Raw genomic sequence first — 27,729 nt, 5'->3', positions numbered from 1 at the left:
TGTCTTTTCATGACTTGATAGTTCATTTCTGAATGATCTTCCATTGTCTGGGTGGACCACAGTCTGTTTTCCATTCACCAAGGACATGGTTGCTTCCAAGTTTTGTCAATTATAAATAAAGCTGCTGTAAACATCTGTGTGCAAGTTTTTGTGTGGACATAAGTTTTCAGTTCTTTTGGGCAAATATGAAGGAGTGTGGCTGCTGGATCACATGGTGAACATAGTATGCTTGGTTTTGTAAGGAACCGCCAAACTGTTTTCAAAATGACTGTAGCAGTTTATATTCCCGCCAAAGTAAATGAGAGTTCTATTGCACTGTATCCTCCCCAGCTTTGGTATTGTTAGTATTTGGATTCTGGCCACTCTAGTAAGTGTATAGTTACTTCTTATTGTTTATACAGGTGCTTGTTTGCCACTTGTGCATCTTGTTTGGTAAGTTGTCTGTTCAAGTCTTTGGCCTTTAAAACTGGGTTGTTTATGGCCTGGTGGCTGAGTCATAAGAGTTCTTTGCATATTTTGGAAAACAGTCCTTTATCATGTAAGCATTTTGCAAGTACTTTCTTTCAGTCTGTGGCTTGTTTTCTCATTCTCTTGACTATGACCTATGAAGAGTAGAAGATTTTTATTTTAAAGAAGACTGGCTTATTAATTATTTCTTTAGTATATGGTGCCTTTGGTATTATATCTAAAAAGTCATCACTATGCTCAAGGCCACCTGAATTTTTTCATAACGTTTTTCATCCAGCAGACTGGGAAGAATAACAAAGACATATGTTCATTATTAGTAAAGGTGAGGGGAAGTTTATAATATATACTATTAATTATTAATATATTAATATATAACACTATATATTAGACACTATTACTTTGCACCAGTGGGTGATTATTGATGCAGTCTTTTGGGAGAACATTTTGGCTATATCTGTTAGAATTTAAAAATATATTTATCCTTTATTTGTATACAGGCATGTCCAAGAATATTTACTGCAGTCTTAGTTATAATATAAAAAATTAGAAGTAACTTAAATGTGTCGTGGTAGGGAAATGATTACATGAATTATGGTTCATTTGTTTTATGGAATACTTTGAAGCAGTTAAAATAATGTAATAGATCTGCATTAATGGACATGGAAAGGTCTGTAAGACAGTGTTACGTGAAAAGAGCAAGTTAATGAACAATATGTATGATATGATATCATTATATAATATAATATATATTAAAAGAAGATGTGGAAGGATACTCTCCAAGTGGATAAAGAATGGTTATTTTTGAAGAGGGAAATGCTTTTTTCTGGGGGAAAAATTTAAAAAGAATTAGGATATTTTTACTTATAAAATAAAAAAGACGAGTAGCATTTAAAAATTAAATTATAACATAAAAAAAAAAGAAACTCCCCATGTGATTTTGATGCCCATACAGGTTTAGAGATTATAGTATGTAATCTATTGCTGTGTAACAACCTAAAATTTTAGCACCATACATTTGTTATGTCACATACATTTGTTATGTCATGCTTTCTGTGGGTTAGGGATTTAGGCATGGTCTACCTACACTCTTTGCTTTAGGATCTCTCAGAAGGCTGCAGTCAAGGTGTTCGCTGGGCTGTGGTCTCATCTCAAGGTACTATTGGGGAAGGATCTGCTTTTAAGGTCACTCACACGATTTTTGGCAGGATTCAGTCTCTCATATGTTTTGGATTGAGGGCCTCAGTTTCTTATGGTTAGAGGGCCACCCTCAGTTCCTTGCCAGGTGAACCTTTCCAACATGGTAGCTTGCTTCATCAAAGTGTGCAAGCTGAGTAGGCAGTAGAGAGAGGATACCAGCAAGATGGAGGTCAGGCTTTTTGTAAGCTAATCGTGAAAGTGACTTCCCATCACTTTGCCATGTTCTATTCATTAGAAGTAAGTCACTAGGTCCAGCCGACACTCACGGGGGAGGGGATTACACGACGACATGAATACCAGGATGGATGATCACTGGAAGCCATGTCATATGCTGCTTACCACAGAAATTATTTGCTTAGGTAATTAAGAAAAAAAATCTAAAGATGAACTTGTTTTTTGTTAGGCATTATTCAGATTTTAAATTTGCTTATTCAAATGCACTTTGTATTTTACTTATAATAGTTGCTTAAACATTTTTACATCTTAATGTATTTCTTAAGTAAGATTTCATGTTGGTTAAATACACCTTTGTGGACAGGCTAGGAACTCAATCATCATTTAGATAGCATTTCTATGGGGATATGCAGTTTGAGTTGTGTACAGCACTTCTACAGATTGTTGAAACATCATTCACTTGTAAACTGGGGACAAAGAACCACTTAATCTAGAGATTAAAATGATTAGTATATCTTCAAATCTCTTTCTCAGTTGACGATTTGCTTGCAGTGTGTCTGTTTCTGTTAACATTGATGCATAAATACCACCCTAAAATGTAATGGCTTATTATTTATTATTTATGAGTTGGTGGTTGACTTGGAAGTTCTGCAGTCAGCTGACCAGTTGCCTGGGGGTAGATGATCTAGGATAATCTCACTCACATGTCTGCTGGGTGACAAACTGGTTGTTCACCTAGGACAGCTCGTCTCTATGTGATCTCTTGTTCCCTTGTAAGCCAGCCTGGGCTTCTGCACATGGTGGTCTGAGGACAAATAACATTGATCAAAGCAAGTTACATGTCCAAGCCTGGAGTCTGTATGGGAGGGGACTATGTAAGGAAGGTCTGATTCACTCGGGGCCATTACTGAACATTACTACTACAGTGCCATAAAGTTTTTGAGATCTTTTGTCACTTTCTTCCTTTATATTGTTTTGTTAAACATAGCCACCAAAGGGTATGAATCTTGTCAACCAGTAAAAGAATAGCTACACTTTTGGGTCTCACCTGAGAGTATGTCTTAGTGAGGACTGGTCCAGCCCTTGTCCAAAGCTAGGCTGGGGCTGTTGCTATTTGAGGAAGTGAATTTGAGTGACATTTCATCCATTCATTTCTGTATTCTAAACTCTCTCTTCATAGCAATTGATCATAGTGGTTAAGACCAGCCAGCAGTAACATGCATACTTGGTCTATATTATATTAGCTCAGCCACCTGCAGGAAAAAGTATCACTGAGTTAACAGTTTAATACCATGCCCTTCACTTTGTTTATTCATAATCAATATTAGAACTGACCATGGGAAGAAATCTGTGTACCTGTAGTAGAATCAATGTGGATGAGGTTATTGGGAATGATTTTCAATGTCCCTCTAATGAAGTACCAAGTGATAAATTCCTTCCAGAAAAACGCTTGTCTTACCTGACAAAGGGTAATCAACAAATATTTCTTTATAAGGCAGTAAATGTCTATAACTTCTCCCCCCTCCCCCTCTTCCCTACCTCTCCCTCTCTCTGGGCTTTGGATGCCAGAAATAGCAAAGTTACAATTAATGTTTTGTTATAGTAACTTTCTTAGTTCTGTTAGCTGTGGCTTTTTATACATTTATTTCCCTTTTACCAGATGACATCTTTCTGTTTTGAGGATCTTAATTTTTGGATAGTGTTAGGGGGTTAAAATTATATAAACATAAATAAATAGATAAACAAGCAGTTTTACTTCTGCTGCAAACATATTATATACTCATTTTAAACACATCATGTAAGTTGTGTAATCATTGAAAAATAATTTTCCCTTACGTGTAAAATGTTGAGATAGGGTTAGGACTAAGTGATCTTTAGAGTCCCTTTGGCTCTTAACTCCAAAACTGATTCTCCTGTGACTCTCCCACTTGAACATTTTATACTTTATGAGTTATTCCTGCTATTAAATGTCTTGAATTGCTTAGTAGAAAAAGAGGTAAATTCAGCCTTGTTTCAGTGTGGTGTAAGATTTTTTTCAAACATTCTGTGTTTGGCAAAAAGTGATGGATATTGGCAGGCTTTTTTCCCTTGTTGCTAAGACCCCAATGTACAGTATTTCTGGGAAATGTAAAGCATATGAATGGCTTTAATTCATAGTATAATTCCCCCACCGTGTTCATCAAAACCCATTTGGCACCCAGGAAACCTTTATGGTCTGACATATAAAGAGCTTTAAGTTTGATTTGCTTTTAAAAATAACTTGATGCTAAAAGTTACCAAAAGGCAACCGATGACTCTCAAGTGTTCTTAAATTCAGCCACTTTTCTAATGATAATTAGGGGGTAATTTAGCTTTTAGACATCACTCTGGAATTCTGTTGTTTATGGTCGCTGATTTGCTGTACAGCAAACTTTTAAAGAAGAGACATTGAATTGGAGTTTTGTGTGAAAGCCTGATGTAAAATATATTGAGTTATTCTCATATGATTTATTCTTTGCTGCTGTAGAAATGTAAGGAAGCGTAACTATTTCAACGTGATACAGCCTAATGGTTAAAGGAGTAAGTGTAGATTTCAAACCCTACCTCTGTCTGCAATACCCTGGCAAGTTACTTCTCTAGGCTTCCCTCTCTTAAGTTTTAGAGAAGGTGGTCACAATCGTATCTATATTGTAAAAGTATAAGAAATACAGGTAAGCTGGTTAGTACAGTACTGGGCACTTACTACACACTTAATCACCATTAGCTATTATTAATGCTGTTATTATTAATATCAAATTACATAGGATTAGGCCCCTTTTTTCTTCTGTCTTTATGTGGAAAGCTTTTATTTAAATTGAAATGAGCTGAGTGAACTTAGAATTGCTGGTAGTTTAATTGCTGTACTGTGGACAGCAATTAAGAGTTAAATTACCACATACGTGTAAAAGGAGCCAGAAGATCTGGGCTTATATTCTGATTCCTCCTCTTACCAGCTATGGAGCATTGAGCAAGTTTCTTCACTTCTCTGAACTTATTTTTCAAAGCATGTTAGTTTTCCTGCCAACCTGGCTGGTATGTGAAGCTTAGGGAGCCCTAGTTGGTCACCAACATGGTATGAATAAGTCAGCAAGACTCTGGTAGCAAGACTGGCCTACAATAATGGTTCCTGATGGCCCCACATGGGATTCTCAGCTGACAATTATTTGGAAAAAGCTTGGGGTTGCTTTGACTGTCACAGTGACAGGGTGTGTTGTTGGCAATTAGCAGGCAGGAAACAGGGATTTTAATTGTCTTGCAACACATGAAACCCACCTTGAGAAGTGCTAGTTTCAAAGGGTAAGAGAGGGACATCCTTGTGGGTGCTACCTTTCCTAAGATTTCACTACTGGCATGAATACTGAGTCTTATCTTTAAAGTGTCATACATATACTATTAGGTTTCCTATTTACATAGCCTCCTTGTTCATCCATGCTGGTCATGCTTCCCTGTCAGAGCCTTTGCACTGGCTGCAACTTCTACTTAATCCATCTCGGCCACTAGGCGGCGTCCGAGCTCCATGGTTGATTTTTCTCCCAGTTCCGTATTTAAGGCCAGCTGCGCAATTCAACCTCTGCAACTTTACCCTTAATTTATTATTTAAGTGTCAGTGAACGGCCTGTTCCTGTGTTCCATTTCTATTCAAATTATTGTCATTAAAATTAAGACATTATATCTGGTTAGTAAAATGGTGACTCCTTTTTGTTTTATGCTTATCTCCACTTGGGGTACCGGCTCTCTTAGTTGGGTACTTAAAGCTTAGCCTTCATTTTCTTCTGCATACACTTAAATAACACTTGGCTCATACCTTGTGTCTTGGTCCAAAGCTTTGGACTGTTTGTGGGATGGAAAGTGGAACTCGTCGTGACATGTTATCTTTTATACAACCAAGGAGGGCCATCTGTGGCTACAAATATACTGTGGCTCCTTCTCTCTCCTGTCTTAGAAGAAGGATTCTCTGTTCCCTCTTTGTTTATGGTCTCTGGTTGTGTTCCCTGAGCTCTTAAACTCACTGTAAGTACACTTATAGTCCAAAGAGCTGAGTTTGAGCTTCAATGGGGCTTCTTAGCCTCACAGAAGGTAAAATTAGGAAGAGCCTTCAGGGAGGAATGAACTGCCCTCAGATAGGGAGACTGAAGATCGGAGTGGGGCCAGAACCTTGGGCCTCAGCTTTTTGCAGGTCAAACAAGAGGATTGGGCCGAAGATTCCCCTTCTAGAGAGGACATTTTTCCATGTTCAAATCCAGAGGCCATGCTCACAAGCCCAGTTCTACAGCTCACCTGAGATGTTTGAATTCTGGTTATGAAGAGCAGACAGAGGTGCTGTGGACCCAAGTGTCACTGTGATCTCTCAGTATTGTAGCCTAACCCTTGGAGCCGTGTTGAGGCTTTCTCAAAGTAGACCTTATGCCTTGGAACAAGCTGCTCTGATGAGCAACACAAGGACACATCAAAGACTCTAGCTTTCTGCTTGGCTTTTGGGCCCATGATTTTTATAGTACTTTGACATTGAGATAGCAATAGTATTTATTCCCATTTGCTAAGCAGGACAACATGCTGTGAAAAGGCAATAGTTATGAATATTTGCTTGGAAGTAAGTTCCCAAGCTAGGAGGAGAACTCAGTTTTCTGACACTTGTCAGGCATTTGATGTTGACTGCAGCAAGAGTATGAAGGAAAAGGCCCATGACTCAGAATAGAGCCTGCCTGGAGTTAAATCCTGCCTGCTGTTTCCTGACTCTGTGATTTCAGGCAGATAGCTTAACCTTTCTGAGGTTTACTTCACTACCTGTGAAATGGGATAACAGTACTGCTCAACACTGCTCAGGGTTGTTTTTAAGGATTGAGAATAGAGTATTACTGTAAAATGCTCATGAAATATGAGACTTTTTATTTTTTTAATTTTGACATACAGGAGCAATAGATATGCTTTTTCTAGTCTGAAATGGAAGTTCAATAGGGTTCAACATTGGACGAAATAACGTGAGGACTTGAACTTTAGTGAGCAGCAGCAGAGTCTGAATTAGGGATAACTTAAAAAGAAAAGAGTGATTGGGATTATGGGGGAAAAATACACAAGACACACTCATGTCCTAGAGCTTCTGAAAGAAGAGAAGTCAGGAATCTTGAATTCATCAGAGATTCCTGAAGGGCCAGATTGCCAAGGATCACATTAAGCTGGTGACCATGGTCTCTCCAATCTGTTATCAGTCTGCCAAAGTATTTATCTTCTTTCTAACCCTTCACCTGCATTGGACCATGCAAATATCCCTGGAGTATCTATCATGAGCTGCCCATGTGTCACTACTGGGTCTGTAGGAAGTCAGGGACAAGTCCTGGCTTCCACTATCTGATAGGGAAGGCCCAGGTGAAAAGACAAGTTCACTATCCCTAGAGCAAAGGGGCTCAGTTGAGGCCTGCCCCAGCAAGGAGGGAGTCATGGGGAGCTCTGTCTCCCAGGCAGGAGTCAGGGAAGACCTGACTAAAGAGGAAGTGGGGGCTGCTAAGGGCATGAAGGTCATGGAGGGGCCAGTGATTGGAAAGTAGAGAGAGCCAGCTCCTGAGGAGCAACGTGCTGCCTTGCAGAGCTGGGGAGGAGGAGATGGTGAGGATTGTTGGAGGAGGTTGTTTACCCCTTCTCCTTTCTTCTCATGCCCAGCGCGAGTTCAGGTCATCCTACAGAGAAAACTTAAACCCCAGTGGAAAAGCTGTCTCTGCTTTAAGCTCTGGGAAGACCATTCAGACATATCAGTGTTCTATTTTAGCTCTGACATTCATGGTCTGATAGTGTCATCTTAGATACTAAAGGAAGTACCCAAAAGAAGAATAAGATCCCCAGGGAACCTGTATATTTAAATCCATACCTTCTCTTTAGGGACTGTTATGAACTAATTTGATTGGCACATGTTTGAAAAAAATGTTGACAGTCAGTGCTGATGAGTTCCTATTGAAGATGACACAGTTTCTCTAGTAGCAGTGAAAATTGTAAGTTGGATATATTAAATTGAAAATGAATTTAATACACCTAACCTACCAAACATTATAGCTTAGCCTAGCTTACCTTAAATGTGCTCAGAACATTTAGTTGGGTAAAAATCATCTGATACAAAGCCTATTTTTTTTGTGTATATATATTTTTATTGAAGTATAGTCAGTTTACAATGTTGTATCAATTTCTGGTGTACAGTATAATGCTTGTCATATAGGAATATATGTATATTTGTTTTCATGTTCTTTTTCACTGTAAGTTACTACAAGATATTGAATATAGTTCCCTGTACTGTATAATATGAACTTGTTGTTTATCTAGTTTTTAATATATTGGTTATTATCTGCAAATATTGAACTCCCCCTTTATCCCTTCCCACCCCTTTCCTCCCTGGTAACCATAAGTTGTTTTCTATGTCTGTGAGTCTGTTTCTGTTCTGTAAAAAAGTTCATTTGTGTCTTTTTTTTAGATTCCACATGTAAGTGATATAATATGGTATTTTTCTTTCTTTTTCTGGCTTACTTCACTTAGAATGAGAATCTCCAGGTCCATCCATGTTACTGCAAATGGCATTATTTTATTCTTTATTGTGGCTGAGTAGCAGTCCATTGTTTAAATATACCACAGCTTCTTTATTCAGTCATCTGTTATTGGACATTTAGCAAAAGCCTGTTTTATAATAAAGTGTTGAATATCTCGTTTAATTTATTGAATACTGTACTGAAAGTGAAAAACTGAAAGGTTGTATGGGTACAGAATGGTTGTAAGCATATCGGTTGTTCACCCTTGTGATCGCATGACCAAATGGGAGCTGCACCTTGCTGCCACTGCCCAGCATCATGAGAGGGTATCATACCAGATATTGCTAGCCCAGGAAAAGATCACAATTCAAAATTTGAAATATAGTTTCTACTGAATGCAAATGACTGTCACGCTATCATAAAGTTTAAAAATCAAGTTGAGCCGTCATAAGTCAGGGACCATCTATATATCCCTAGGCGTGTACCTGGCCCTTATTTCCATTCACCTACACCCTGAAGGAACTAAAGGAATCTTCCCCAAGTAAGCAGCTTCTCTGTTTGATCCACATAGGCTGTGCACTGTGCTTCAGGTGTGTCATCCATGTAGCAAGGGCAAAAGTGTCATCCCCTGTACACTGCTGCAGTCCTGAGAGTGGAGACTTTGTCTTGTTGATTGCTAGATTCCTGGAGCCTGGAATTGCATCTGGCTCACACAGTAGGAGTTCAGTAAATACTTCCTGACCCATTGTGATGTGCTTAAGTGACATGCCAATTCATGAGTCCACTGTCCAGAAATTTAAAGTGATCATCGTGAAGATAGTGCATAAACTCACTTACATTGAAACTCTGACCAGGAAAAAAGGAAGACTTAAAAAAATCACTTTTACTGTGTAATTACCACCATGCATAATTGTATATGAATATGAAAACAAAGCCTGAAAATGGAATGGGCAAAAAGGAAAATAATTATGTTAGTATGCTGAGATTATGGGCCATTGCTTTAAGAAGTTTCCAAAATAAAGTGAAGTCAGGTATTTTTTGACCACACATTTAAGGTTGATTTAAGAAAAACAAGGCAAGACATTTTTAGTAGTAGAATTGAATTTAAATAACTACTTAATTTCACAAGTTTTACCTCTCTTGGAGTTAATAAATATTCTTTAAGCATCTGTAGTCCATACTTTGTAGTATCAGTCCCAAGGCAATCAGCCGACTCAAAAGCGAAAGGACTGCCAAGTGGAACCCAGAAGAGTGCTTTTCTTTCAGTATCTGCTGTGAGAATGCACGCAAACAAACAATATAGAACAGCAAAGAGAAGAGCAAGCCCTGGTTTGTTGGGAGGTTTAGATTCACTAATTGATAGGAGATAGAGTTCCCCTGATGAACTGAGAGTGCAGTGAGGAGAAGTGAAATAGGGCACCAAGTTTCTTAGGGCAGGATTGGCTTTGCCATAGAACATTCTAATTTGCCTGTTTCAATTTTGGCCTTTATTCCTTCTCACTGCAAAGGATGGATGAATTCCTAATTGTGGGAATGGAAACTGAAGTGTAGCTTCCTGCATTCAGTTCTCCATTCCACAAGAGACTCTGCATCCTTGGAGGAAGATGTATTCCTTTTCCACGTCTGATTTTCCAATCTCTGCCTGGCTAGTAGTTCAAGTTGTCACTGATTGCACAAAGATACCATATACAGTAGAAATTCTCAATGTTTGGTAGGCACTAGAATCACCTGGAGAGCTTGCCAACACAAATTCCTGGGCCTTGTCCCTAGAGATTCTGATTTCGTTGGTCTGGGTAGGGCCTGAGAATGTGATTTCTAACTAGCCTCCTGGTGATGCTAATGCTGCCAGTTTGGGTAGCATCACTTTGAGTAACACTGATGTACTGTATTCCTGATGGTCACCAGGTGGTGTTCCAGGGGGCATCTGGGTAAGGATTCACCTCTCCTGTGACCAGGTTACAGTTACTCCCTACCTGTGAGGTGAACCCTGTTTGTTTCTTGAGATGCAGCCTAACAGTACAAAGAACAAGAACTTTAGAATTAGGTCCAGGATCAAATCTCTGCTCTGGCCTTTTCTCTGTGGACATGGGAACCGAACCTCTCTGGGTGTCAGTTTCCTCGTCCGCGATGGAGCTGATGTTGACCATGTGGTGGAGGTCTTTTGGAGATTACCTAGCACAGTGCGTGGCTCGTAGTAGGTACTTAATGAATAGTGGTTCTTAACATAATTTCTTTCGCAGTGCTACAGATACTAAGTTGCTATTCAGTTAATTATTTAAGCATTTCTTGGGAGGTTCACAAGAGCACCTTTATGGGTAGGTGGAATTAAAAGTTAGAAAGGGAAGAGGAAAGGAGGAAAAACATATCTAATTCATTAAACTACAACTTCTCCATTAGCCTAATTTTTGTGTTGTCTAAGGGAAAATGCTTTCTATTCTGTTCTGTCTTTTCTGTTCTATCCTGTCCATTAAAATTTGAAGTCTCTAAAATGCTATGTACTATTACAAGTGTTTCCTATCCTTAAGGAGAGGCAGCCTGTTGAGATACCAAAATTGTGGATTTTGAATCAGGGTGATTTGTGTTTGAATTTGGACTCGGCCACCTCCCCAGTTGTTTGACTTCCAAGTTCTTTTTTGTAGAATGGAGAGAATAACACCAAAACCACTGGGAGGGAAGGAGCTTGGCCTACCTGAACGACTAAGGGCGCCTAATGGAGATGGTGATGGAGATTGGGAAGGATGTGATAGATGGAGCCTCGAGCCTTCAGGACAGGGGACCCTCAGTGGCTAGCCTAGATGGTGGCTGTATTCATTTTGAAGAGAGCTGTAGCCCCTTCCACCAGGGATCTTGGCTCCTGAGAGACAGGACCTATAGAGCAGAACTGGGTCTCTGATATTTCATTGGAATGAGAGTGAGAGGCCACATGAATCTATGTGTAGTCTATGGAATCACCCAGAGCTGAGTTTTAATCCTGACCCTACTATTTATGATCAACGTGACCTTGACCAAGGACATAATCTATTCTCTATCTGTAAGGCAGGACTGTGAGGATAATGACAGTACTCACCTAATACAGAATGGGCATAGAGCAGACACAGAGTTTAAATTTTAAAATGTTTACTTTCCTCCCATTATCTTTCCAGTTCTTACAACAGTCCATGCTTTTGAGCCCTTGCTGGATACCAGGACTTGTGCTTAATGCCTTATAGGGTGTTCTCATTAAACCTTTACAACCTACCTATGAGGTAGGTACCATTATTATCATCCCAGTTTTCAGGCAAGGTAACTGAATCGTCATACAGAAAGTAACTTGCTCCTGGCCTTAAATCCAGTAAAAAGAGGAGAGAGGCCTGAACCCCAGCAGCCTGACTGCGTTCCTGGAAGGTGTTGGTACTTTTGTCCTGCAGATGATGGAACTGGAGTTCTGGGTTGTAGAATGAACTCTGAATGCCAGCTGTTTGACTCCAAGCCCCAGGCTCCTTTTTTCAGTTTCTTAACCTGACTAAGTTCTTCTCCTCTTTATATGACTTCTCTTATCCTTCCAGGCTCAGCTGCAACCTTTCTTCTTCAGAGGCCTCTCCTGACCCCTCTACCTGAGGAAGTTCCCTACCCCCAGTCCTCTATCAGTACACCATGTTTGTTTTCTTATCAGCACCTATCACTGTTCATAATGACTTAGTTAACTGTTTCTTTTTCTGTTCATTGTCTCTTACCTCTACTGGACTAGAAGCTCCATGAGGGCAGGGACAGTATTGCCAATTTGAACTGCCTACTCCTTGCCTTGTCAATTGGCAAATATTTGTTGTCTGAATGAATGAATGGCAGCTGTGGCATAGATGTCACTAAGTGACTGTAGTTACTCAGATTGTTTCCTTAGGCATAAATATAAAGCAATGACTCCCACCTTACAGAGATGTTGTGGACATGAAATTTAATAACAGATAGGAAGGTGCTTTGTTATAAACCATATAATGCTGTGCACATATGAGGTAAAGAGGAAATAGTTTCCTTTTCTCTGTAGGACTGATGAATATCCAGATCTGCCCCCCTGCTCCCACACAGCCTTCTTGAATTTCTCTCTTCCAGTCTGATACATTTCTTGGCAATGGGAAACACTTAATGCCACCTTAATCATAGAACCTAATGACTCACTGCTAAAGTAACTTTTAAGTAATTATACTTGAAGTGGTAACAGAAATTCCATTTTTATGACAGCACTTGATGCTTTATCTTGTAGCTACAAGTTTCTTGGTTGATTAGATAGTCTCCTATGGAGGAAGGATCCTAGACTTAAAATTCACCGACCTGGGTTTTAATCCTGACTTTGTCAAATGACAGACCTTAGCAACTTCCTTCCCTTGTAAAGACAATATTAGGGCCAGAAGTTAGAGATCCTGGAGTTTAGGGAAGGCAAATTACAGGCAGTGGGCCAAATCTGGCTTACCATCTGTTTCTGTAAGTAAAGTTTTATTAGGACATAGCCATGCTCATTTGTTTACATGTAGCCTGTGGGTGCTTTCTTGCTACAGAGACTGAGTGAATAGTTGCAACAGAGACCATATGGTGTACAAAACTGAAAATCTTTACTACCTGGTCATTTACAGAAAAAGTTTGCTGACTCCTACTCTAGTCCAACACCCATCCCCTCCTTCTTAAATATGGGAAATTAATTCCAGAAAGAGGAAGGAACTTGCCTAAGAGCACGTAAAGAGTTAGCAAAAACAAAAAGGCAAAAATTTAGAAAGGAAAAACATAAGGTTAGTGAATATTCTGCTGTAGTCTGGAGCCTAGACATATCAGTTATTTTAAGGTCTTTCAGATATATTTGAAGGGCTTTACCTCCCCTAATTTTATATCTGTCTAAATAAGACAAATATTATCACATTTAAATGCTTCCAAGGAAATGAGTGCCTTGAAGAGTCCTATAATGAAAGCTTTGCCATATGAATCCAAAACATTCAGCATAATGAGCACATTGCCAAAACATTTCATTGGCATTTTGTTTTTGTAATACTCTTCTCTGATGTCATGATTAATCTGAACTTCAGTATTTTAGAAGTTGTGTTAATTTGATGGCATAAGCTCTAGTTAAATTTATCTTTGTATATTGCCTGACAAAATGCTTCATTAAGCAAGTCAATAGGGTGAACAAGATTTTGGTGGAGTGATGTTTAAATTATCTAGGAGGATGAATGATTTTTTTAGGCACTGCCGAATCATTTAGAAGTGTTTATTTGAAAATAAATGATGACTAGGCAAATCACAAATCATTTCTGTTTATTAATGCATGTTCAAAGTCCTTTAACTGGAAAACATTCTGACAATGTTTCTGTTTGGGTATTGAAAGTCATTTCTCTCAGAATAGTCTGAGAAGTAAGCCTTTGTTCCCTCCACTACTTTACTTTCAAAACAAGATTACATCTGTGAAACTTAGATTTTCCACAATTCTGATCATCTTTTCTCTACAGTAGAGTTCAAATGGAATATCACTGTTGGAGAAGACCTTAGATATTATTAGTTGTTTCCTAAACCATAGGGCTATTGAGATAATTTAGATGATAGAGTCTTGTAGTGAGAAGTTTTTTTTCCTTTTAAGTTCTCGTTCAATCTTTTTTCTCTTCTTGATTTTTTTTTTTTGATTAGGGAAAAATCTCAAATAGGTGTTGGAATGTCCTTAACACCTCTTTACCATTTACTAATCTTGCCTCAGAAACAGAGAGCAGATGTCAGGGAGCCCATCCTCAAAATACAGCACTTCCCAGAGATAATTAAAAGTATTGTTTTGTTTTCATTGTATTTAGTTTTATGGCTGCCTTCTGCTCTGGCAAGTGATAGTAGTTTCCATTCATGGTAATTCTATCTAGTTTCCTTTAAAAATCAATTTCAAGGAAGAAAAAAGTGAAGAAATGAGGCAATTTTGACCAAATATAGTATGAAAATAGTACAGATGTTGTGTAGGTGTGACAAATCACAGTGTGGTATATGTTGATATAGAAAACATAGTGAAAATGTGCTCACATGATGAAAGTTTAGGTTAAAGTAATCCAGTCTAATTGCTTTATTTTATGGCAGAGGAAACGGATGCCTAGAGAGGGCTAGAGACAGGCAAAAATCACACAGCTCTGGTGTCAGAGTCAAGACCATGAAAAGAACCCTGACTCTCAGCTTGCACTTTCTGCCACCTGATCACCTTGTGCCCACTTTGGTGTTCCTCCCCAAATACAAGCAAACATTTGGGAATGTGAGCTTGTTCTCTAAATGTGAAGTCTTTTTCACTAAACTGCCCTGCATGAAATTGTTTGCCTTAGACCAGCCTGCCCTGTGGTACTGAAGAAAAATTTCCTGGAATGATGGTCAGTGGAATATAGGATTGGACCATCACCCTACTGTGGTTCTAATTCCTTCTGTAACTTTCCAGGAGGCCATAAAATGTCAGCTGTTTGAGAAGAGATTCTTTCTCAGAATATGGTACTCTTCTCAGTGATATCCCAGGAAGAATTTGTGTTCCCCCCCTCAGTGGGGAACTTATTACTTCATAACGTGGCCTGTTCCAGTAATGGTGGTGAATGCATTCTGAGGAACTTCTGGGGATGAGGGGAATGGGCCATACTTCTGAGGTTTCTTCCTTAGAATTGAAATAGCAGACATTGAGGCCTCTTATCTTAGAATCCTGATGGGAGTGGGGGCTGAAATTATGGCTACCTCAGGCTCTCTCTCTCCTTGCAGGGCAATTGGGGAGGTGACCACCCCCCATTTCCCTCAAGTTCCTGGCTTCTGGGTGCAGCTGAGACACTGGGCTCTTCTACAGTGGGACCACATCTGTTGGCTGTGCCTCTCTGGCATCCCAGACGTGTGAAACATGGACAGATGTAACCTCCTTGCTTTAAAAGTAAAGTAATGGAGGGAACAAAGGCTCACTTATTTTAAGTATTGTGCCAGGATACATATTTCCTATGCTTTTTTTAGGTACCACTCGACCCACGCAACCCAATAATTGTCCAGAAACCACATACCAGCTCTTATGGCACATGATGACATTGTCTTTAACAGTGTCCCTTTAAATGACACAGTGAGTGGCAAATCAGGAGATAGGAGGCCATGAGGAAGCCAGTTGGAGATCAGTATCTTCCCTCAGTCCATGTTTGGAAATGACTGAAGGACTTCAACAATGGTAATAAAATTGCTACCACATATTGAGCATTGACTTTGAGCTATTTCTCTTGTCCTATTGACTTCTCTCAAACACTTTTAAAGATAGATATTATAGCCCTCAGCTTTTAGATGAGAAAATGAGACTCAAAGAGGGTCAAGTATTTTCTGAGGACAAACAGCCAGCAAAAGGCAGAGCTGAGATTTGATCCCAGGTATTTCTGATGTTGGAACCTATGGTCTTTTCAAATTGAAGCAGCCTTTATAGAAACACTGGATTATCAGGACTCTCTGGTCTTGTGCAAATTATACTATTCATCAATAACACATTGGATTGAATCCATTAAATGAGAAATACTACAAATGGGACCAGGGGAAGACTGACATTAAAAAGAAAAGATTATTGCTGGCTTGTTTTTGAATCCTTGAGGCATCTGTCCTATGGTCTCATGTTCACCAGACTGTGGGGGCTTCCAGGGCAGGGACTAGCATCCAGCACAGGGCCTTAACATCCTGGGGGGACTCCTAGTTGAACTAAATCTACAATTATTTATATCCCTGAGTCCTGGAATAAACACTCGCTGGAGAGGGGGAAGGTCGTCAGGAACAGATTAAAGTTTGAGAAATATTATTAATAAGTGTTCCACATTTTTAGTTGTTTTTTTTCTGATGCTATGCTCTTTTCCCTTCCAGTATGCATCCTAACTATATATTAAGTTATTTGGATGATAATACCATCTTACATCCATTTTTTCTGCCTCTAGTCTCTTTCTATTCCGATCCAATTAATCTCCCATGGTCCTGCCAGGACAAGGAGCATCTTTCTCAAATGCAATCCTGATTACACTTCTCACAAAACCCCTCTGTTCTGACAGAACTCTGTGAGGCCCTCTTCTCCCTTGAAGCTGGGAGCAATTTTGAATGTGTATTCTCTCTCTCTCAGTGCATACTGCTATGCTTGACATAAAGCAGGGGCTTAGTAGTTTTTTATTGAAGACAGTCGCTCTTACTGAAAATTCCTTCCCTTTTTTCTTAATTAAAATACATTCCCACTCATTCCTAGCACTGTCTTGGGTCAGATTCCTTGAAGCAGGGCCTGAGACGGAGATAGTTTTGCATGTGGTTTATTGAGTGAAGTTCTCAGAAGAAAAACCTGTAAGAAAGTAAGGCAACTGGATAAGGAGGGATGAAGCCAGCCAAAAAGAAACTTTCAGCTGAAATCTTGCCTCAGCTTTATGCTGCGGAGAGCTCTGGAGCATGCAGAGCATTCCTGAGGTGGCAGGCAGGCCTTTTCTACTCTGAAGCAGTCAGGCATTGACTGAGGGTTGCTTCTGTTTTGTTTTTGTTTGGTGGGAGATGGGTGCATAACCTCTCAGACACTGGCAGGCCAGGTGGCTTCTGTCTGCTGCAGGCAATTCTTTGGAAAAAGGTGCAGCTGTGATGTGAGCCCTTAGCAGCCAACAGAGCTTCTGGGTGATGGGCACCTGAACCAAGTGAATAGTTGCTGGGTCGGGGCATCAACAGCATTAGTCTCAAAGACCAAGCTCACATACCACCGCCTTTGTGACTCACTGCTTTTTCAACACAGAACTTGCTGCCTTGTTCAACATGTGAGTTACTTGCTTAGTCATGGAATAAACTGAGGCTTTGGAGCCATCCACGTCTGGGGTTCAAATCTAGCTCTGCTCTTTATTGCCTTTGGACCTAGAACATGGCTTTACCTCTCTAAGCTCAGTTTCTGCCTCACAGAATCATTGCAGCACTGCATGAGCTATGGACATAGAGCACCTGGCCCACAGAAGACTCAAAAGAGTGGATCCATTTTTGTAATGAGCTGTAGTGGGAAAGAACCTGAAAAAATATATTTATGTATATGTAACATTGAATTGCTTTGCTGTACACCTGAAACTAACATTGTGAATTGCCTACACTTCAATAAAAAATAAGAATTAAAAAAAAGAGAGGATCCAACCATACATGAATGAGCAACTTGAAATGAACTGTATGCTTTTCAAAGAGCTGTCAGTCCCCACCACTGTTATTACCCTCACTACATGAATGAGAAAACAGTGGATAGATCTGGTCACTTGCAGAAGGTAGCAGGGCTGGGTCTTATCCTGGGACTTCACTAAGAAAAAGCACAAGTGAATTTTGCTATATATACTTTTCCATGTAGCCATCACTCTCAGCTCTGAGAAAGCTGATAATTGATAATTAGATCGGATCTTTCTGTTGAGAAGGCAGGCCAAGAATAGAATTAATACATACTGGGCACCTACCATGTGCCAAGCACTGAGGAAGGCATTTTTATACCTAAACTCTTTTAATTCTCATAACCAGGTGGGGATTTTTATCTCGATTTAGTAGATGAGAAAAGAGAACTTAGTTGGTTGAGTCCCACATTTATTATGTGGAGCATCCGACTCTTCAGAGTTGGGCTGTCTTCTTGAAGGAATAGTGGCTCTTGCATTGTCCTCTGCTGGGGTCTGATCTGACAGTGGTTTATTCCTCCTTTGATGCCGCTTCCTCCTTTGGTGTGTGTCCCCAGCCCCGCCCTGTGTGGCTGCGAATGGTATTTTTATTGCTGTGGACACAGAACTAGACTCTTCCCAGAGCAGTGCCACCTGCCTGCCCAGTGGACACTGGAGGCTCTTCACAGCACATACCGACAGAGGCGCATTCCACGCACTGCTCAAAGGTAACATTGTGTGGGGCCACTTGTGGGCACTTGTCCAGGCATCCCAGCCCGAAGGCAAGCCCCCTGGGATGAGACAGTCTGTCAGAATGCCTCTCATAAAATAGGTTGGTGTGGTTGTCCCTGTTGTCTGTCCGCAGGTGTCCCTGTGCAGTACCCTGGTCCTGAGCTTAGAGGCCCCCCTCAGTGTGCGCTGAATGCGGAGCCTGCAGTATTACAGCCAGTGCCTTTCGTTCACTGGTCTGCTCACTTACACATTTCACCCCTACTTACTGAGCATCTGCTGTGTGTCACTCAGCCTTGTCCCGAAGGAGCTTAGAATCCAATGTAAAACACACAGAAGGTAAAAGACCATTACTATTTAATTTGTAGAGAGATGAAAAATTGTCCAAAATTTACTGTAGCTGCTGCTCCTTTCGTAGACGAGTAGGAGAATCCATATCAGGGAAATCCTTTCCAAATTTAAGCCTTCCCTCTTCTGTAGATTCTTCCCTGATGGGCTCAGCCAAAATTAACTACTTACTCTTCTGTACCCAGCCCTTTATAGTCACACCCGTGGTGGCATATTTCACTTCTGTTGTAACTGTCTATCTGCTTGTCACTATCTGCTGTCAGATTATAAGCTTTTAGAAGTTGAATACTGCCTGATCTTTTTGACTTTTGAAAGCAGTATGGTTTTGGAATAATGAATGCAGATTTGAATCTCAGAGCTGCTAGTTACTAATTCAGGATTAGGACAAGTATGAGGAGAGTGAGGCACTCACCTTGGGTGCAAATATAAAGGGGCATCAACAAACTCAGTAATTAAGGTAGGTAATATTTTAGTGCAATATTTAAAATAAAATCAACATTAATGTAAAAAATCCACGATGAACAAAATTTTAAATAAAGACAGAATCTGACCCAGAACTTGCATGACTTATCTGTATACTACTACCTTTCTGTAACATCAAGTTTTCATCAGTTTGTATTAATTTCTGCATTAAAATGACTTTATAAAACATATCCCTCAAGGAGCTCATGTTCTAGAGGGGAGGTAGGTATATGCACAAATAAAAATAACACATACTGTAAAGGAATGTACAACATACATGTGCAAGAGGCACAATCCATCTCCCAAGGTTGCTGTGGCTGGCAGTGGAGTGGATGTTGGGAAACATCTTTGAGAATTGATGACGTTTGACTTGAGTTTTGAAGGTTAAGTTAGAGTTCAGCAGCTGTTTGAGAGTTGAGTCATGGAAGGGAAGCAGAGGGAATTGCCTGAGAAGCACAGAAGCATGGGAGTGCTGTCATATGTAGGGAATGTCAAACAGGTTGCTGTTAGGTTTGGTGAAATCTATTCAGCTGATAAGAAAAATGGTTATTTCCATTTTTGATGTGTTGTGTTTCAAACAACATTTAAGGGAAGTCCTCCTGCAGGCAGTCAGAGATCCTGGCAGTGAGAATCAGAGTGATTTTGGCGTCACAGGTAGTAAGAGGTTGGAGGTAAAGGCATGGAGGAATGTTTCTCAAGGAAATAGAGTGGGCTGTCTGGCTCTTTAGAGAAACACTTAACTGACCTCTGGTCTATTACATAGCAGGTGTGCATTGTTTCCTATATGTCCTTCAGTCCTCAACACAGTCCTGTGATGGATTGTATTAGTTTATTATCTCTCATTTTAGAGATGAAGACTTAGTCAGGTTAAGTAACTCATCCAAGATTATATAGTGCGAGAGTTACTGGAATATAGAAAAGAATGGAAGTCATGGGAAATTGCCAAGGGAGAGCGTAGAGAGACTAGAGTGTTTGTCCTAAACCTCTTTCAAAAAGCTTTCAAGCCTCTTGGGAAATCTGATGAAAACTAAGGACATTCCCTTTCCTCCCCTGCCCCCAGCACATATATATGCAATATTCTGTATCCAATTTCAGGGAGTTCATGGAACTCCTGAAGTCACCTGTGATACTGTGATTTATAATAAGAAATACATATTTGGTCTTTGTTCCCAGTTCTGGCACAGAGCCCCTAAAACCCTTGGAATTTCCTAAATGAAAAGAGTAGTAAAGGTGTCTAGATATTCATAACAAACTCCTTTTAATCACCTGAGTTTATGTTAATGAGGTGACTTGGGGAAAGAACCTAAGGATGGGGGATGATTTCCAGGAGAACCAACCACGTGGTTAATGCATTAGAACTTTCAGTCCCACCCACTTGACCTCTGGGAAGGGGAGAAGGGCTGGAGATCGAACGCATTGCTAATAGCCAATGATTTAATCAGCCATTGTAATGAAGCTTTCATAAAAACCAGAAAGGTCAGAATGATAGTTTCACTAAGGCTCAACCTACATTGACAGATCATAATCTGTAGTTTACCTTAAGATTCACTCTTGGTATTATACGTTCTGTTGGTTTGGACATATGTGTAATGACATATATCCACTGTTATAATATCATACAGAGTGTTTTCACTCCCCTAAAAATCCTCTGTGCTCTGTTTATTCAACTTTAATCCACCCTATCTCTGGCAACAGTTAATTTCTTTATTGTCTCCATAGTTTTGCCTTTTCCAGAATGTCATATAGTTGGAATCATACAATACGCAGCCTTTTCAGATTGGCTTCATTCTCCTAGTAATATGCATTTAAGGTTCCTTCATGTCTTATCATAACTTGATAGTTCATTACTTTTTAGTGCTAAATAATATCCCATAGTCTAGACATACTACAGTTTAGTCATTTGTCTTCTGAAGGACATCTTGGTTGCTTCCAGGTTTTGGCAGTTATGAATAAAGCTACTGTGAACATCTGTGTGCTGGTTTTTGTGTGCATGTAAGTTTTCAACTCCTTGTATAAATATTAAAGAGCACAGTTGCTGGATTGTGTATGAGTATATAAAAAAATCACAGAACTATCTTCCAAAGTGGCTGTACCATTTTGTATTCTCATCAGCAATGTGTGAGAGTTCTGTTGCTCCACATCCTTCTCAGCATTTGGTATGGTCAGCCATTCTAATAGATGTGTAGTAATATCTCATTAAAATTTTTTTTCATTTCCCTTATGACATATGATGCAGAGCATCTTTTCATATACTTACTTGCCATCTATATATCTTTTTTGGTGAAATGTCTGTTAAGATCTTTGGTCTATTTTTAAAGTTGTTTGTTTAAAGAGTTCTTTATGTATTTTGGTTAGCAGTCCATTATCAGATGTGTCTTATGCAAATATTTTCTCTCAGTCTGTGGCTTATCTTCTCATTCTCTTGATGTTATCTTTAAAATTAAAGTTTTAAATTTTAGTGAAATTCAGCTTACTGATTACTTCATGGGTTGTGCTTTTGTTGTTACAGTTTAAAAGGCATCAGTATACCCAAGGTCATCTAGGTTTTCTCTTATGTTATCTTCCAAGAGTTTTATATAAAGTTCTGTGTTTGACATTTAGGTCTATGATCCATTTTGAGCTCATTTTTGTGAAGGATGTCAGGGTCTCATTATGGTTTTAATTTGTATTTGTCTTATGACAAATAATGAGCTTTTTTTGTACTTATTGGCCATTTGTATATTTACTTTTATGAAGTATTTATTCAAGCCTTTTGCCTGTTTTAATTGGGTTGCTTGTTTTCTTATTGCTAAATTGTGAGGATTCTTTATATATTTTTTTTCCACATGGATATTCAGTGTGTCAGCACTGTTACAAAAACTTTTTTCATTGAATTGACTTGGTTGGTACCTTGGTAAAAAAAAAAACAAAAACTGATTTGGTACTATATGTGCGGGTCTGTTTCTGAACTTCTCTATTTTGTTCCATTGAACTATTTGTCTATCTTACGTCAATACTACATTGTTTTGATTATGGTAGCTTTTTAGCGAGCCTTGAAATCAGATAGTGTAAATCTTACAAATTCGTTTTTTTTGTGTGTGGAGGTTGTTTGTTTTGGCCATTCTAGGAATTTTGCCATCTTTCATATACATTTTAGAATCAGCTTGTTAGCTAGGATTTTGATTGGGATTTACTTACAGATCAGTTTGGAGGTGTGGATACCTAACACTGTTGCCTTTTTGAATCCATGAACCTGATGTTTATCTCTACATATATAAGTCATTAATTATTTTAAGCAGTGCCTTGTAATTTACAGTGTGGTGGTCTTCCACATTTTTCATTAGATTTATTCCTAGATTTTTGATTTAAAAATTATTATAAGTGGCATTGGTTTTTTACCTTTTGCTTTCAGCCTCTCTGTGTCATTATATTTTCTTGAAAGAAATATATGGTTGGGATTTGTGGATTTTTAAAAAAATCCAGTCTGATTATCTTTACCTTTTAATTGGTGCAATTACATTTACGTTCAGTGCAATTACTGGTATGATTAGTTTAAATCTATAATCTTGCTAGTTATTTTCTATCTGTTCCTTTGTTTCTTCTTTCCTGAATTTTTTGGGTGAATTGAGTATTTTTAAGCGTTCCATTTTGTTGCCACTGTCATCTTTCCCCTATATCTCATTGTGCTATTTTTGGTGGTTGCTTTAGAACAGTTTTTCAACCTTGGGACTATTTCCTTCTAATTCTTTAGGTGACTGTCCTGTGTATTATAGAATGCTGAGCAGTATTCTTTTTTCTACACACCAGATACCAGTAGTCCCCCCCCACCTCTAGTTGTGACAATGAAAAATATCTCCAGATATTGCCAAATGTCCTGGGGTAGAGGGTGGGATTGCCCCTGGTGGAGAATTGCTGCTCTGGAGATTACAATATTCATCTTTATCTTATGACAGTCTACCTTCAGACAATATAAGAACTTTATGAGGATATAGTGCATTTCTACCTTTTCTCAACCTTTGTGTTTTTATTATTGCATACTTTAGTTTTAATTATGCTTTAAATCCCATAATATATTGTTATTTTTTGCTTTAGTCAATAGTCTTTTAAAGAAACATATGTGTATTATATGTAATTATTTTATTTTAATTTATTTCATTTTACTGTTTGTTACCTTTCATGTGATAGTATGCCTTCATTTCTTCTGATCTTGGCCTCTGCTCCTTGAGAGATCTGTCTTCATCCTGTTGCTCTGTCCTTGGTGTTTGAATATCCACTGCAGTACACTTGGTGAAGGCCTGGAAAGTCTGGGAGGGAGTTCTCTCAGTTTTTTGCCTGTCTTCATTTTTCGGAAGGTCACTGCTGAGCACCCTGCAAAGTCCTAGAGTGGCTCAGAGGAGTTTCCCTCATTTCTCCTGTCAGTTGATTCCTGCGTTGTACGCAGTGAGTCTCCATGCATCTCAAAGGGATCTTTCTCAGACTCCTGCCCCATTACAAGCCTTTGGAATGCCATCCTCATGCACTTGGTGAAGGCCTGTTGCAAAGAGTTGGTTGCTGATCGACTAACTCACCCTAGATGTTTACAATTCATTAAAAGTTTGTCTGGTTTCTCTTTTCCCCATGTATGGTGCATCTTTGTCTTCTCCCCCAGGAAGAGTTTGCCACTTTCTGGAATTTAGTTAATTTGAGCTTCTTTATGTCATCACCTCTCTGATGTGCTTCCAAAAGACTATGACTTTGAGGCATACCTGGCTTGGTCTTGTTATGGTGGAAACAATAGTCTTTTCTGACTCTCTACATCCTGACTGGAACTGCATCAACGAATACCCTGAACCATGAGTATTATTATTTCAATTGAGTTCTTGTTACAAGACCTGTTAAACTTTCAACACCAGTGAGTTCTCACTTACCATCCTCCACACCCACTCCCCACCCCATCAGCCACTTGGTTGCTGGGTCTTAAATGCTCATAGAGTGTGCTAGACTCAGTTTTTGTGTAGGATTCAAAGAGCTCTCAGGAAAAATAGTTTTGGCTGTTAAAGAAAAGAGTCCAGGGAAGCAGATTCTTGCATGTGATGGTTAGGACTGGGTGCTCTCTAATTTGTGGGCTTCATGTTTTGAGAAAGAATGAAAACTTCTAGCCTAGGTGACACACCCTGGCCAGGACTTGTTACAGCAGCTAGTGTTTATTGGCCACAGTATTTTTCATGTCCTGGTTCTGGCTGCCTGTTGTCTTGTCCCCAGTAAGAGGATGGGTCACAACACAAGTGGGTAAAATAGGAATAATAAAACCTATCCTACAGGAGTGGTAATGATAACATGAGGTAATGTCTGTGACACAGATTGCATGTAATAGATGTTTAATAAATACAACCTCTTATTACCTTTAGTTAGAAGAAAGGGGCTTTCAGAATTGAGAATGTCTCATTTTTATGTAGAGATTGTATGGGACTGTTCAGAACTCGTGTAGTGAGTAATTCAATTTAAACCTCACCCCACTGAATTCAAACCTGATTAGAGAGCTGGTGAGGTGTGCCCAACAGTAATCTATTTTCATCATCCACCATGGAGTGTCCTGCAAAAAGTTCATACAAGGAAAGAAAGTGTTAGGAGAGTAAGTTTGGTCCAGGCTTCAGGGGCAACTCTAATCCTATTCTTACTTAGATTTCTTTTCTGTTTCAGCTCTTATGGATTCCTGTCTTTGTCCTGAGAAGGGAGGATGCTGTGTGTAATAATAGTTATTTTTATTTTGATCTAAAATAATTTTATGTTGAAATTAAGATCTCAAAGAGATCTACAGTCTCATATTGCAGCATTACTCATAACAGCAAGATACAGAAACAATTTAAATATCCATCAAAAGATGAATGGATAAAGAAAATGTGGTATATACATACACTTCAATATTATTCAGCCTTAAAAAAAGAAATCTTGCCATTTGTGACAACATGGGTGAATCTGGAAGACATGCTCGGTGAAATAAGCCTGTCGCAGAAGGACAAGTACTGCATGATTCCTCTTTTATAAGGTATCTAAACTAGTCAAAATCATAGAAGCAGAGAGTAGAATAGTGGTTGCCAGGGGATGAGGGGAGGCGTAAATGATGAGTTGTTGCTCAGTGGGTATAAAGTTGTAGTTCTGTAAGATAAATAGGTTCTAGAGATCTATTATACAGCATAGTGCCTATAGTTAACAATACTGTATTGTACACTTAAACATTTGTTAAGAGGGTAAGTCTCACATTAAATATTCTTACCACACACACAAAAAGGAACACAAGGAAACTTTTGGAGGTGATGGCAACAACTCTGTTAAAATAATTCTGTGAAACTGAGTCCATGGCCATATAACTTTAGCATCAGTGTAGTAGAATGTGGCATGAGGGTAGGAGAGAAGAGTTCTACTCGGCAGAGGACAGTTCGTGTCTTAGCAAGGCTCTTGGCTGAATGGCTGACGTTAGTGAGTAGAGGCAGAGTCTTCAGCTGGAGTGCTGTGGTGCCTTTTCAGGATCTTCCCACCTTGGGGATACCTCCTTTCCCTAGACCTGAAGCTCTTCTATTTTTCTTAATCAGTAGGATGGAAATTTGGGGCCATTAGAGCCAGATTGGTAGAGTCTCACCCAGGTTTTATTCACTATCAAATTCAGTGATAAATCAGTATCCTGCTTGGTGGTAGGAGTATTCAACTGCCTGAAGAGTCCTGGGCCCAGGAGCTGATGGGATTGACCAAGACAGAGGGCTTGTTCTCATGGCTGAGACTCTTGTGGCTAAAGCTGCCCTCCAGCAAAGAGAGGGCCTCCTCTGACTGTTTCATTATTTGCTTTGGCACAGAAATTGTGGACTCAAGGTAAAATTCAATTAGATTTTGTTTTGCTTCACTTGGAACATAGGGACAAGCGTCTTTTTAATCTGTTTATGGAGATGAACATTTCAGAAGAGCAGGAAACACTTCTGAGATCAGAGGAGGTCTATGTGTGGGTTTAGTGGACAGCACCCTTTTCCTTCAGAGGGAAGGGAAAGGGAGCTTACCTTGGATTTATTTGTTCCCCCTTTGCTCCTAGGGAGGAAGAATTCTGTCAAGGCTGGTGCCAGGTGTTCCAGGCCCCATTGGGGGTTTTCCTGAGGCTCCCCTAGGTCAGATGGTACCAGTATCTTTATTAGGTTGGCAGTATCAGGAGCTTTAAAGGGGGCTGACAGTTGCGGCAGTGTTAGCAGCAGCATGAAGCAGGGCCACTGACTTTGAGAGTATCAAGGGACAAAGCCTCTGCCCTGATTCAACATGCTGTTAACAGCAGGTGCTGGCTGGATGGTGGCAGGAAGCACAGTTGCGTGACTTACCACCCGACAAAGTCCCAAGAGCTGACAAAGGATGACACAAATCAGGAGAAAAGGAAACTGGTGAACATGCTATGGTGGTGAGCAGAACTTGATTATGTGCCCATGTGTGGTCATCCTGCTCCATTGGGGCAGAGTAGAAACTCTGAAAAAGGTTTTTTATTAATTTCCTAGGGCTGATATAAAAAATTACAGCTGGGTGGCTTAGAGCAACAGCTATTTATTCTCTTACAGTTCTGTAGGCCAGAAGTCCTCAATCAAGGTTTTGGCAGGGCTATACTTCCTCTGAAGGCTCTAGGTGACAGTCTGTTCCTTGCCTCTTCCGGGTTCTGGTGGCTGTTGGCATTCCTTGTGGCTGCATTACCATAATCTCTGCTTCTGTCTTCACATTGATCTCTTCTCTGTGTGTTTCAAATCGCCCTGTGCTTTTTTCTTATAAGGATACTTGTCATTGGATTTTGGATCCACCCAGATAATCCAGGATGATCTCATCTCAAGATTCTTAGTTTAATTACCTCTACAAAGACCCTTTTCCCAAATAAGGCAATATTTACAGCTTCCAGGGATTTGGTGTGGACACACCTTTTTGGAGACCATCAGTCCACCTCATAGAAGAGGGACAGGGTCAGAGGCCTAATAGTGATCTGGCTGACAGGATGCAGCTAGAGGGATGGTCCTTCTTTTACCCTGTGCTGCTACATCTGGCCTTGTGCATTATCCCCCTCTTCAACCAGCCACCTGGATCCCTTTCTTGGCCTGGACCCTCCAACACAAATGTGCAATGACATATCACCTTCTAAAACCTTTCTTCACCTTTTGATTAAAGAGCTAGTTGCTGTTTTTCACTAAGCTGTGATGCCCCTTCTTTATAAGATGATTAACGTATAATGCACATTTGTGTGTACTCAAAGATTGTCTTCTTGCAGCAATGACTTAGGGGAGCCATACCTTCACCATGTCTGTGGGCTCATTGGCATTCTCTCTGTGCCTAAGCATCATCTGGCAACATTTGTATTTTTGGACCTTAACCAACGAGCTGGTGGTAGAAGGAAAAGAGGACAGTTCGGCAGTCAGACCTATGGTGAATGTTGGCTGGGCCACTTGGCTCTGCTTCAGGACTCTGGGCATGTCACTGAGGCTCTCCATCTCCTTGTTTTGAGAAAAGGGATAGTAATTTCTATTTATAGGATTGTGGTGGGGATTAAGAGAAAAAAATACGTATGTGGCACCTGGCACAGAGGAGGTGCTTAATCAGTTAGTTCCTTTTATCTTTGATTTTCTCTCATTTGTGTGTCTTGAAAAATCACCTCTCTGTCCCCCAAATGTGTAACTTGCTTCTAGTACTTTAGTTCCAAAGAAAAACACACAGAATTGTTCAGGAGTGACCAATTTTGTGCC

At 39.7% G+C, this 27,729-nt stretch overlaps 1 long non-coding RNA gene across 6 annotated transcripts in view; it reads left to right on the top strand.

Moving 5' to 3' along the window:
• LOC140696123 (uncharacterized) overlaps positions 1-27,729 on the top strand; it is a 673,002-nt gene that overhangs the window by 38,576 nt on the left and 606,697 nt on the right. For 4 of the 6 annotated variants that reach the window (XR_012072170.1, XR_012072175.1, XR_012072176.1 and 1 more), the window contains exon 1: positions 1,572-1,621. The exons of 1 other annotated variant lie outside the window; for it this stretch is intronic. This is a non-coding gene — a long non-coding RNA (uncharacterized lncRNA). Of the gene's footprint in view, positions 1-1,571; positions 1,622-18,126; positions 18,211-27,729 lie in introns of those variants that run through there. One more of the 6 variants, XR_012072174.1, reaches the window with a different exon arrangement.

Source organism: Vicugna pacos, chromosome 4, assembly GCF_048564905.1.
Source record: "Vicugna pacos chromosome 4, VicPac4, whole genome shotgun sequence".
Classification (NCBI taxonomy): Eukaryota; Metazoa; Chordata; class Mammalia; order Artiodactyla; family Camelidae; genus Vicugna; species Vicugna pacos.
Note: the sequence above shows the minus strand (reverse complement) of the source record. Positions and strands in the feature narration are given on the sequence as shown.